The sequence below is a fragment of the Corvus hawaiiensis genome, chromosome Z, assembly GCF_020740725.1.
Source record: "Corvus hawaiiensis isolate bCorHaw1 chromosome Z, bCorHaw1.pri.cur, whole genome shotgun sequence".
In the NCBI taxonomy this organism is placed as follows: Eukaryota; Metazoa; Chordata; class Aves; order Passeriformes; family Corvidae; genus Corvus; species Corvus hawaiiensis.
In genome coordinates this window covers 10,984,198-10,998,397 of record NC_063255.1, presented here as the reverse complement: position 1 = coordinate 10,998,397, position 14,200 = coordinate 10,984,198, and positions in this window count along the sequence as shown.

Below are 14,200 nucleotides of genomic sequence, written 5' to 3'. Positions count from 1 at the left end.
ATCGCATCAAAGGGGAGGGCAGACCACATTTGGGGGATGTGGCCATCACTCACTGAGGAGCACAGGAGGTTGTGGAAAACCAGTAAAGCCACTACAGACTGAGCAAAGTCTTGGAAGAAAGGACCAGACTGCAGGGTGCAGCAGGGACCAACAGGATTTTGGTGGGGGTTTTGTTTGGTTGTTTCTTTCTTTTAAACCCTCATTTCTATTCTGTCTCACTTTGAGGTTTTTCATCAATTTTTCAGTTTGCTGCTCAGGCCCTGGGGTTCAAAGCCTTTTGGTGTCCTTGGCAACCGTGGCAAGGGAGTGGTGCTGCAGCTGCCCTCAGAGCTGGCACTGGCTGAAGGCCCATCAAGAAAAGGGGACCTATCCACGGACCATTCCATTTTCATTCAAAGGCAATATGAGCTTAAGAAGTAGAAAGAATGCAAAACATTCTAAAAGCTCTTGATTTGCAATATTACAGGCTGTGTGACTTGAAAAGGCATCTTTGGAGGTCATCTTGTCTAAAGCCCCTGCTCAAGCAGGTCACCCAGGGCAGGTTGCTCAGAGCAGCATCCACTCAAGTTTTGAATATCCTCAGGGATGGAGACTGCACACCCTCTCTGGGCTGCCCAAGGCATGAAGAAGGAGCTGATAGGCCTGATGTCACCATCACAAGTATTTCAGTTTCAGCTTTTCTAACATGTGGCAGTGTAGAAAGTAGCTTTCGTCTCTCTCAGCTCATGCTTAGCACAACTATAAAAGTCAGTTTCCACCAACTTCAGATGTGTCCAGTCAAATATATTTCCCACTAAATTAGTGAATCAGAGAAACATTTAGCTTGGAAAAGACCTTTAAGATCATCAAGTCCAACTGTAAGAGACATGGATGAAAGAATACAAAGAACTAGAAAGTGCCAGTTGCTGTGAGCAATCCAAAATTCCTCTTGCATGAAGGTTTTTTCAGCAGCGTTTGATGCCTGTGTCAGGCCCCAGAGCAAGAAGGGAAGGCTGCCTTTGTGTGTGCAGGCTCTGCAGTGCCTGAGCCATGTCATCCTGACCAGCTGAGATTCTGCTTGTAGGTTTATTAGCAGACTATATACACAACACCTTGTCTTTTGCTCAAACTTGCTCTTTCCAAATATTAACGCCTCTGCGAATTATCCTACAACGAGACTTGAACACCAGCAAACACGCTTCATGACACCAACCATGGAGAGCCACCTCACCTCCATTGCAGGCTGCCTTTCCACCCCAGGGGCTAGCAGGAACATTCAAGCACTGTTCCATTCCACTGCCACTGCTGGCAGTATGCTTGATGGCTGCAGCCTCACTGCCCTCCCCGATAAATCTGTGCCTGCAGTGGAGCAAAGCCTGTCAGCTTCCCCACTGCACCCCACCATCCCTGGTGGCACACAGAGCAGCCTCATGGGGAACCACTGGTTGAGATTTCACAGTTTGCTGCAGCAGCACTACCCCAAACACTGGGAAAGGTATCTAACACTGTTCCCAGCAGGTACCTGCCATTGTGCCACATCCCCACCAGTCAGCCCAGCCCTCGGGAGCAGCTGCTTGGATGGAGCAGTCTGGGAATTTAGCAGCGCAGATGTCAATGCAGATTCTGGGCATGGCCCTGCCAGTGTGTGCTGTCCAGTAAAGGCAAGGCCTCAGATGTGAGTTTAGGTTAGTCTTTGTTTCTCTTTCCCTTGGCTTTTTCACCTGCAGACGAAGGGATGCCTGCAGGAAGTACAGCGGGGCTTGAGCCATTCATCTTTCTACACCTCCCCCTGGGGCCTTTCCAACAACATCAGCCCTGCTGCACCCACTCGGTGTCATCACTACCCTTATATTATACAGCTGGTCTGCTTGAAATCCTCTTTGGAGTTAATTTATTTCCCTAATAACACTGTCTATCTGCCTGGGTGTCCCTCTGAGCCCCTTTAAGGGTGCACTAGGAGACAGCACCATCTCCTTGCTGTTTCACCATGCGCTGGCATGGCCTTGGCACACCTGGATGTACAGGAGTGTATAACTTCTGATTTGGAGAATAAAGTTGCTGAGGTTTAGATATAAGTTTAAAGAAGGATCTCTCTTCTGCCTGTCATGGAGGACAGATGCCTTCTGCAAGGGACCCCTGCAAGACCTGGACATAACAGTTTCCCTGGGGTACCTCCTGCTGTTTTGGCTTGCCAAGCAGTCTCTTCCAGAGACTGGGGTGTAGAGGCTGGTGGGGAGCAGTGACTTCTGGGACAGTTTGCCTCTCTCATCACAGGCCACTGAGGCTGAGGCTGAGGCAAGCCCAGCACCTCCGTTAGATCCCAGCACACTTCAGCCTCCAGCTGATGCCTTAACCTTGCTGTGGTTTTACTTGCTCCCCTGATCTCTCAGGGATGTTTTAATTCCTTACCAGGTGGGGTGAAAAGTGGCAGGGTGGGACACACAAAGACAAAGGACAGGAAGAATTTATGTCTCTTAATTTGAATATACCAGAACAACACAGTACCTGACCCTCAAGTTATTCATGTACCTGTCCTGTTTCTTTGAGATGTTCTATGGCATCCCTTTGAAGAAGGCTGTTTGGATGTATTACAATAAAGGAAGCATTTTCCCAGTCCCTCCTGGTCTTACACATCCAGCAATTACAGGCTGACATCCAGAGCTGGGCTTGAGTTCCTCTAGGATACAAAACTTAAGGTTTCGGTTTCCACATTTGCAAACTTGGTGCCACAGCAGTCTCTTACTATGCAGTAACTCACCTTGTGGATCCATATAAGCCCATATTTCTGTGAAGAAAAATCAATTTTTTTTCTTATTGCTGCAGATATGCAATACCACAATGTTAGATTGCTTCTTCTAGAAACATTTCTGAGTACATGAAGGGAGTGAAATCACAGACAACCCTTCCAACTGCTGGCTTTTATGAACCGAAAATCAAGTAGTAGAAATCACCCATTACCCCAGAGATAAATGAAGATTGAGAATTTATAGAAGAGGGACTGAAAATACATCCCTTGGGTTTTTTTTCTTAATTGCACAGTGCACAGCTGAAGTAAATAAAGGGAAACTTGTGCTGGAGCACACGGCAGCAAGAGGCAGCAAGTAAGTGAATTAAAGCCCTGAAGTGGGCATGAGTCTCCCTTAGCAAATATTCAGTGAGAAGCAGCCAGTTCCCTTCACCAAGTGCCTGGGAGGTCATACCCTGGGGCCAGGATCAGTGCCCAGCTGTGGAGTCAGAGAAAAGAGCAGGTGAAATTCAGCAGTGAGAACTCGAAGGGGGTGAAACCAACACTGCAAAATTAGTTCAGTGTGTCAGGAGATCACTTCAAGGTAGAAAGGGAGCAGCTAAGAAAGCCATGAATGTTCCATACACCTTTCATTTGCTTCCATCGGTCATTGTTACAGTGCCATCCTACACGTCACCAGATGACATTTTTTGTGCTCTGGCTGTAAATGCATTACAGCAGGACAGTGCCTACCACTGTGAGGTGCTGATAAGCTGTGCTGAACCCCATATACCTTCACATGAGAAATCAGGAGAATAGTGTTTTGCAGAGTTTTACGTCCTGTGGTGCCCATCAGCAGCTACATCCTTCCCAAACTCCAGCTTCCTCCAAGTCTTAAGTTGTGCTACTTTGATCTTGTGAAAGTGCTCTAACCTCCTTCAGGTAATCATGGCCCTGCTCACATTATTTCACTGATCCTGTGATAAAAAGATTTCCCTTTACTCCAAACACCACAGGCACCAGTGTCTGATCAGCTGTGGACAGGTCCACTCTCCATCCTGGTGATGGTTTCCAACAAAACAAATCACTCTGTTTCTGTAAGCAGAGAGACTGGCTCGTGAAGCTGGCTAATATGCTAAGAGGTTGACAAACATGAGTTTGATGAAGAAATAGCATATCTTGTGTGCTCCAATGGTCTCCTCATGAGTTGGGTTGGCAGTGAATTCCCAAGTTCTGTTCCATTAGTATCAGCTGCTGTCAGTGCTCCCAGGAAGGAAAAGCTTAAGATGAAAAATCTAGTGTGTAAGAAAAAGGCAAGCAACTGCCTGTGGGGAGATTTCTGGTGTCCAGGCAATGACATGATGTTGACCCCTTTGGGTGTCTAAACACTATCCAAGGTGTTTAAACATGTTTCAGAGTATTCGACCTCAAACCTCTGAACACATCACTTTTGGAAATGTTGTACTGAGTAGGATGCACCCTTTAAAGAGAGTCCAGGCAAAGCAGGCAGGAGGGTGAGGGGCCAGCAGGGATCCAAGCAGTTTGTCTGTTCTACCACCTCAGCACACTGTCCAGCACAGGCTATCCACCTGGAAAGCCCCTTTGTTCAAAACTAAGCTGCTCTTTGCTTCAAAGCCTCAGCTACTGCATCACTACTTTAAAAACTCAAAAGGCTGGTTATTTGTCAATGTGGAAAGAAACTTTTTTAAAAGTATTTGTTCCTCTGCCTTGTAGGAGTTGATCAAAACCTCTCCAGCACTGGGGAGGGAGCATTTTTTGCTCAGTTATCTGCAACTTGAAAGCTGCTGTCTGGTCAGCCTTTGAAAACAACTTCCCAGAGAATACCTAGAAGCTGCTTATTTTATTTTGCAAATACTTTGAAAATAAATGCTTCTGTTGCACTAAGAGGGAACATTTTTATCTTTTTTTTCAAGTGGATTTTTATTCTGAACTGTTTTATTTTGCATTTCATTGAAACAAAATGTTCTAAATAGTGGATTTAAAATTAATATTTATCTCATTTTGTAAAGGAGATTTCATGCTTTGGGCTTTCTTTTCATGTTGCTACAAAAACAAATAGCAACAATCTGTGGCTTTCCCAGGAAAAAGGAGCATTGAATTTCAACCATATCTGGTTAAAAATCTCAATTGTTATAGTCTCAAGCATAGGAATTGTGGAGTTTTCTCAGTATCTTTACAAACAGTGATTTTTTTTTTTTATTCCATTTTTCCTGAAGTTAACAAAGATTAGTGAGCTAGCAGATGAGGCTAGGGAAGAGTCTAATTTGTTGTTTCTTAATGGCACAGATGTAAAACATTATCTAGATCCCTATTTACAGCTAATAGCAAGATAACATACCCAAGAGACAAATCATAGGCTCTGTAAAGTGCATGATAGCTCCGAAACACAGTACCCCACAGCATTCAGCAAATAACAAAGGCTTGCAAAGGCATTATTAAGTTTATTGTTAGAGAGTAATGATGATGGGAATGGACACAGGACTATAAATAATATAATTTCATGAAAGGCTGCCAAGAGAAAAAATTGAAACCACCACCATTGAAGCACGACCACGGAAGTGAACAGGGGTGAAGCCCTGCGGAGGGTGACGGAGGAGGGTCCTGGACCAGCTGCTCTGAAAGCTGGTGGGAGGGTGCTCAGCCACTCCAGTGACCCTTACTTAAAGGGAAAACAATGGTCTGAAATCCCATTTGTTTGCCTTCAGTTCTTGTTTCCAGGCTTTTGGCAGGGTTGCAGTTTCCCTGAGGGGGAACATTTCTTTTGCTGAAGTGTCGGCTAGAGTGGTATGAGATGCCACAGTGGAGGGTCTCTAGGCATGCTGTGGCGAGTGGGTGCCCAAAACCAGGCAGCACAGCTTTGGCAGGGCTGAAGGCTTTCAGCCTTGATAAGAGGAAAAAAAACGTGATTTTTTTGCATTTCCTGCTGAGAGCAGTCTCGTTTGCCAGACTAAAGCACTTTCCTCTCATGTTATCTTGTGGCAGAGCAGGAAACCTGCCCTGCTGATAATTCGGGAACACACGTCTCTCCCCATGTTTTATGCAGCACTTCCCTGTGGCCCCACAATACTCTACACAGCATGATAAATCCCATGAAATAGTCATGTAATATCCTCATCTTTTTCCAGGGTTACTTGAGGACTTCCATGGTGAGCAGCTTGGTGTGCAGATACTCACAGCTTTTTACCGGCTAGGCTCATAGTTCAATGCCTTAGAAAGCCTCGGGCAGCCTAGAGAGGTAGCACGGGCAAGCCACCATTTCAGTAGCTCTAAAAGCAGCAATAGTAGCTGCAAAGCTGATATCACCAGCAGAAGCAAAGAGGGAGAAATATAGCCTTCGGTTTGCCTAATTCCTGCAATTAGAAGCTTTCAAACAGAAACAGACGACAAGATGTTCGCAGAAAGGGCGCAAGCCAAAGAGGGCGGGCCCCCCCCTTGGTCCTTTCTTTTATTCGGAGAAGGGGAAAGGGGAGGGCTGGGGGCAGACCCGGGGTGACCGGCCAATCAGACACTGCTGAAGAGTTTGAGTTACATTTGGTTTTGCCCACGCTTGGAACAAAGGAGTTCAGAACACATGGCAGAGGCAAGTCCTGGCTTGTCTTGGGGAAGGGGGAGGGGAAGCTCAGAGCAGGAAGCAACAATTCCCTATTTTTTTCTCTTTAAAGCTGGGTTGTAACTCTTAGTAACAAAACAACAGTGCAAAACATAATTGGAATTTATCGTCCCTACAACTCAACAGTACCTAGGATGTCTTTAAACTAGTTCCCCAGTGAAAACTCAGGGGGTTAGCCAGGACATCTGTGGTATGGGGTATCAGAATGAAGATTTACAAAATACCGTGCAAAATGTGAGTGCAAAACAGTGCAACTTAACTTAAGGGATTAACATCAAAATCTGCAGTAGGGGGTTGACATGAGGGTGCAAAATCAGGATCCTTCTTACGGCATCTCCTCCAGGAGGCAGTTTTAACCTCCTTGACTTTAAAGGAAGTGACATAAGGTTTTACCCATTTCCCTGGGATCCACCTCAGTCCTTGAGGGGTAGATACACTGGCATACCCACGTCCCCAAGTTACAAGTTTGTATGGTCCTTGGATTTTTTGAGTCTCTAGGTCCCGGATCAGGACTTCTGGATTTTCCTTCAGTTTCTGTCTCCCGGTGTTCTGGAAATGATGATAGATCGGAGGGTTTGGGTCCTCAAAGGTGCCATTCAGGAAGTTTATGGTAAACAACCCTTTGCTGAGTCTGAGGACAGGTGAGTTGAGTTTAGTGGTCCCTGATTGTTGTAGCAGCATTCGCTTAAGGGCTTGATGGGCACATTCAACAATGCCCTGCCCATCTGGGGAGTGAGGGATACCTGTAACATGTCAAAATCCCCACTGCTGACGAAAGCTTTTAAACTCTTGAGAGGTGTAGGCAGGTCCATTATCAGTTTTTATCTCCTCAGGTATACCAAGCACAGCAAAAGCTTGGACAAGATGTTTTTCAACGTCCTTAGCTTTTTCACCTGCATGTGCAGAGGCATACATAGCACCAGAGAAGGTATCAATAGAAACATGAACGTATTCTAATCTCCCAAATTCAGGGAAATGTGTGACGTCCATCTGCCACACTTCACCGCTATTAATGCCTCTGGGGTTGACCCCCATGCCCAGTGATGGAAGCTGTAGCTTCTGGCATTTGGGACATGTTGCCACTATTGCTTTTGCCTGTCTGCAACAGATGGAACATGCGGATAAGAGCAGGCATATTTTGACGGTACACGGCATGGCTCAATTTTGCTTGTTCAAAAACTTGGGGGAGCTTTGGTAAATCAGCTGATAAAACTATGTCTGCTGGCATAGCCAGAGCATCAGCTCTACGATTACCCTCTGCAATAAATCCTGGCAGGTTTATATGTGACTTCACATGCATGACAAGATAGGGATGCTCCCTGTGGGAAACCAGATAAATTAGCTTTGAGAGCAAATCATAGATTTTTTTGTTTGAGATTTCTTTTAAGAGAGCATGCTCAGTTGCCCCAGCTACATATGCTGAGCCCGTGACCAAATTAAAGGGTTCTTTGAACCTCTCAAATGATCTAACGAAGCCTGCTAGTTCAGCTACTTGTGGTGATCCCTGGATTACTTTGATGTCAGATTCCCACTTTTGCGTCTTTGGGTTTTTCCATGTGATCACTGATTTTTTACTTTTTCCTGAAGCATCTGTAAAAATGGTCATTGCATCGAGGGGTTTTCTACTTTGAATCTCTCGAGGGATGAGAGAATGCCAGATTAAACAATGCATGTTTTGGGTAATGATTTGAGATTTGGCCTGAGTAACTATCTAATGCAAATTGTAAATTTATATTATTTTGAAGTAGGTGATCTAATGTGTCTGTTGTTACAGGTGAGTAGATGCATGCAAAGTCACATCCTGCCAAGGTGCGGAGCCTTGCTCTACCCTTCATTATAATTTTTGCCATTAGTTCTTGTGGCTGTGTGATGGTCTTAGGTGGTGGGAGTGGAAGGAATACCCATTCAATTATGATGATGAGTTCCTTCTGCTCTTTGTCCCACTGAAATATGAGGCCATGAAAGCGTGGTACCTTCCCTAAAATGACAAGCTTAAAGGGCAGGGAGGGCTGATACCTGTGTGCTTGTCTGGTGGAAATGATCTCTTGTATCTTTTTGAAAGACTGCCTTGCCTCTTCTGTCAGGGATCCAGGGGATGCTGGACCACCTTCCCCTTTTAACAGGTTTGCAATAGGAGCTACATCCTCTGTGGTGAGTCCTAACCAGGGTCTTAAATAATTCAGTATCCCACAGATCTGCTGCACTTCCTCTAGTGTTTTTGGGTTATTATTAATGGTGATGGGTGTTAGGGTGATACAGGTTTCTGTGATTTTGAGTCCGAGGTATTTCCAAGGGCTTGTTCTCTGCATTTTTTCTGGGTGTAATTCAAAGCCCTTGGCCTCTAGGGCCTCAATCACCATGTTAAGTGTCTGCTCGAGATACTGACTATTGGGAGCACATATCAGCACATCATCCATGTAATGTAGGATGATGGCTTTCTCTGCTTTGGCACGGATGGGAGATAGAATTTAGCAATATACTCTTGGCAGAGAGTTGGGGAATTTTTCATACCTTGGGGAAGCACAAGCCAATGGTAATGTTCCATGGGAGTTTCATGATTAATAGAGGGCATGGAAAATGCAAATCGAGGGGCATCTGCAGGTTGGAGTGGAATAGGAAAGCAGCAATCTTTAATATCAAGAACAGCTAAATGCCAATGTTGTGGGAGCACTGAAGGTGATGGCATACCTGGTTGAAGGGGTCCCATGTCTTCAATAACCTTATTGATTTCTCTAAGATCTTGGAGGAGCCTATATTTGCTCTTTCCCGGTTTTTGTATTACAAACACGGGAGTATTCCAGGGGCTATTAGTTGGCACAATATTTCCTTTAGCCAATTGTTCAACTACTAATGTTTTGAGTGCCTCTAAGTTTTCTTCTTTTAGCAACCACTGGTTAACCCACACTGGTTCATCTGTTTTCCAAGTTAATTTCTGTGGATGGCACTCTGCTTCAGTGGCCTGCAAGGGAAAATTTTGATGTCTAGGGGTGATATCAATTTTTGTTCCCCACTGAGACATGGCATCCCTTCCCCACAGGGTGAATTTGGTGTCTAGGACATATGGACGAAGTGTCGCTATTTGTCCTTCAGGACCTTCAATCTGAATGGTGTTTTTGGATTGTTCCGCAATTTGGGTACCGCCAATCCCTTGTATGATGCCCTGAGATTGCAATTCCCATTGCGCAGGCCACGTATCAAATGGAATGACAGACACACCAGCACCTGTGTCTATCATTCCCATGATACCGATTTTATGTGATCCGTGACGGAGCTTACATTTTACTACAGGTTTATTGCTTCCCAAAACCTCAGTCCAACAGATGGCTGGGATATGACCAGGGCAGGTATTTGGGCAGTGGAATGGCCTGTGCAATGACTTGACCCTTTGGCATGAAGTACAGTGGATATATACATTGTACAATTAGGTTAGAACACCCGTTCTGATCCACTTTCATGAGTGTGGGTGTAACCTCTATCCCAGCAGGTGTTTCTCAAGTGTCCCCAATAACAAAAAGGTATGCAAAGTCTGGCATGTGGTCCACATTCTGGAATGAGATGGGTATCACAGTCTGTTTGTTGTTGTTGAAATGGTGTGTTTCATCCCAGATTACCTTAAACCCGAGTCCAGAAGTCCAAGTTGCTTTGTCTGCTGCCCTATTTATGTCTGAACGCGGAGCTGTTAGGACGCATTGAGTCGCTAGTTTCCCTGCTGTTGACCTGGGGAAAAAATCTTTGGAGAGTTTTTATCAGCGATTATAGTTGTTCTGCAATTGTGAGCTACATGTCCCTTTTTCTGACAATGAGAGCATATAAAGTTACCTCGAGATTGAGTTTCCCTGTAGTCATAGCATTTTCCACAATTTCTCCCACCATCCCCACTTTTTTCAAAAAGGGAACAGTTGTGTTCAGCTGCACCTTCTTTGTACAGGCTTTGAGGATGGATTCAATAGTAGGAGGAGGATGCAGAGGGAGAGTGAGGATGACTTGTTTGCAAACATCATTGGTATTCACTTGGAGCAGTTCGAGTAGGAGCACCTGTTGAAGGTCAGAATTAGGGACCTGGGAAAAGATAGCTATGCACAAACGGTTATAAAAGGGAATAATATTTTCATTTGGCAATTGTTTGATGTTGGTATAATGAGATGTAGAAGTCTGAGATGGTAGTAATGTTAAGGCCTTTTCAGCAGCATGTGTGATTTCAGTAAGAACTGGACAAGGGATAAGCATTCCTTGTTTTTGGGGATTTGCCATATTATTGTCACCAGATAAAAGGTCTAATGTGATCTAATTGTTGTCTAAGTCCAGGTAATTATCTGGAGTTTGCCACAAAATTTGCAATAAATCAGATAAAATTATTTTCCATTGTTTTTTCCACAACACAAAATCACCAGGTGTGAGAAGTTTGCACTATTGTAATTAAATCATGAGGTGCAAGTAAGTGAGTTGCAAAAGTAGCACTTAAAAGGCTCTTGAAATAATTATTATGCATCCCAAACTCCTTAATTGCCTTGCACAAATCCTTAATATTAGAATAAGGAAAGGGTGTCCAGCCAGGGTTCACGCCTATACGAGAGAGTGTAGTAGCAGCAGGAGGAGTTACTTCCTGGTAGCCACGGGCTTCAGGATTTAAGGGGGTAGTCACATGACTGTGGGAGCCTGAGGTGGGACATTGGGAATCAGGGGCAGGGAGTGGCGGGGCAGGGGCGGGGAGTGGAGGCGGGGACACGGCGGGAGGAGGGGAGGGGTTGGGGCGGGTTGTGGGAGGCAGGGGCGGTACTTGCGTCATGGGTGGGAATAGAGGGAGGGGTGAAACACGATGCTGTGGGGGCGGGGTTGGGGACAGGGTTGGGGACCGGGACAGGTTCCAATGCAGGAGTGGGAGGGGATGGGAACAAGAAGGGATTTGTGGAGTGGGGGAGAAAGGGATTGTGGGAGGTGTAGTTTGGGGATGAAGAAACATTGCGTCTGCCATTATTGGAGACAAAACAAACTCGGAGAAAAGGGGTTGGGGGGAGGGGGTTTTTCCCGGGCTGCGAGCACATGGCAATGGCTGTCCCTGGGAACAAAGAGATCAGGGGAGAAGGGGTTTTTACGTGTGCTTAAAACATGAGGGCTAGAAACTGGGGACAAAGGAGTAGAGAAAAGGGGTTGGAAAGGTCCTTGGACTAGCTCCAGATTCCCATCCAAGGCAGGGTGCTGAGGAAACACGGCTGAGCCAGGACAACAATAGCACTCCTGTGCTGAAAAGCAGTCTGCTCTATCTCTGTTTTCTAGCGTAGCAGAAGAGGGGTCAGGGACACAGGGGTTGGAAGAGGGTGTAAGGGAATTAAAAGAGGGTTTCTGCAGTGGCTTTTCATGTACTGCTTTTTTCTCCGGCAAAGTATAACTTAGTAACAGGAGAGGAAAAAATTTTGAAACTGTTTCGTCTCCTGCACGCCTGAGAGAGGAGAGTTTTCTCCCCACCTTATCCCAAAATTCAGGAGATCTCATATCCTCGGAGGTCAGATTAGGAAAGTACTGAAAAAGCCATAATACAAAAGATTGAACTAGATTTTTAGGGTATTTATGCCCAGTACAAGAAAGGTAGCTTTGAACTTGGTAGTATATTTCTCTGTGGTGTGCAGAAACCTCCGATCCCATAACGAATGCAGCACCACAAACCTCAGACCCAAACTGCAAAAAAGAGGAAAAAAAAAGGGAAAGTTTGCACTGGAACCAGCTTAAGACAGGAGCCCCTAAACCAGCAGGGAAATACTCACCAGAATTCTGGATTTACCACAGGAAAGCAGGTCCGGAGAAAAAAATAAGTGAAGAGGGTTTTCCACTTTCCAGCTGTTCCCTCGCCACGTGGTGTGGGGGACAGTACAGGCTGAGGCTCTGGGCTCGCTGTTACGCAAGAAGTAACAGCTCGCTACACAGAGCTAAGGTGCAGAGGTGCAGAGCTAACTCCAGCAGACACACAGCTGCTGGGACACCCTAAAAGTCTCTCAGAACTGGGGTTCAGAGAGAGCGTGCTGGGTGCCAGATGTGGACGTACTCACAGCTTTTTACCGGCTAGGCTCATAGTTCAATGCCTTAGAAAGCCTCGGGCAGCCTAGAGAGGTAGCACGGGCAAGCCACCATTTCAGTAGCTCTAAAAGCAGCAATAGTAGCTGCAAAGCTGATATCACCAGCAGAAGCAAAGAGGGAGAAATATAGCCTTCGGTTTGCCTAATTCCTGCAATTAGAAGCTTTCAAACAGAAACAGACGACAAGATGTTCGCAGAAAGGGCGCAAGCCAAAGAGGGCGGGCCCCCCCCTTGGTCCTTTCTTTTATTCGGAGAAGGGGAAAGGGGAGGGCTGGAGGCAGACCCGGGGTGACCGGCCAATCAGACACTGCTGAAGAGTTTGAGTTACATTTGGTTTTGCCCACGCTTGGAACAAAGGAGTTCAGAACACATGGCAGAGGCAAGTCCTGGCTTGTCTTGGGGAAGGGGAGGGGAAGCTCGGAACAGGCATCAACAACCTGGGAAATTGTCTTGAACAGTATCCTGTAAGTCCCTTTAGCCACAAACACCAGAGAAACGACCCCATTGTAGGGACATGGGTGAAGGTTGCATTGTCCCTTGTCCCTGCTCTCTTGGAGCACGTATATCCTCATCAAAAGAATGTTTGCATTGGAATACACCATTATTTGCCAGGCTTACCACCCTGGGAGAGTTACTGTATAATTAATTACGAAAAGGGCATTTAATAGGGGGAACATACAGATGGTCAAACCTACTTCATACTCAGTAACAGCTGACATGAAGGGAAAGGATGAACTTTTAATGATGCTGTCAGATGGCAGGAAAAATAATAACTTTTCTGGTAAGAGACAAACTACTACTATTGACCAAAAGTTTCTGTTTAAAAGAAGTTTCACAAGACTTTTCCCAGCCAGGGGGCATAGGCAAGGAACAAATTCTCCTGTGCTTGGGAGTACAGCAACTGCTCCTCTCCAAAGCTTGTGAATTTTAAAGTGAGCTGGTTCTTCTAGATAGTCTTACATTTTCCTTTGTCTTTCATTGTAGCAAGGTCCTCTGGGGACTATTCCACAGCCTGACTAAAAGCCAGAGTCCAAACTGAGCACACACAGAGCACCTTTACCCCAAGCTCTGGCCCCCAGCAGGTCCTTGCCTGGAGGCTCGGCTGCTCCAAGGGCAGCCTCAGGCTCACATCAGCACCCTGGCTCTGGCATCACATACATTCCCCATTTTGTAATCAGAAATATTTGTTTTCACTTGTCCAAAAATAGTCCAAAAATAATGGGAAGTAATACAATAATCCATGGGAAGTAATATAATAATCCATGGGAAGTAATACACATCTCCACTACTGAGGTCAGATCTTGCCCTGCCAGCAATTCATGTGCTTTGTCAGTTCTAACACTGTCCAAAATACGAATTGGTAAACTTCATGCTCTTCAGTTATCTAAAAAGCTCTGAAACTCTGAAAGCTGAACTTTCACCTGCTTGCTGTCTCATTCATCCCTCATTTTAAGTGGCCACAGGATTTTTAGGCACTACAGCTTTTAATAAGATGCACAATGGCTCTTCCCAGACTAGCAACAAGACAGTGACTTGGCCAAAGAGATTTTAAGTTATCCCTAAATTATCCTGTGACATTTCTAATCCCACGCCACTTAATATCACTGCAACACATTTGCCTACTATCTTCTCCCCCTTTATCTTGCACTCATACAGATGTACACATGCTGAGGATCCTGTTAGGATCATGTGGAAGACGAGGTATTTAAAAAAATCTCTTGTTGTAAGAAAAAAATTTAATTTTTTTCCCCACACAGGGAAAAGGGTGAAAAATACTGTGTTTGTACATGACTGAGG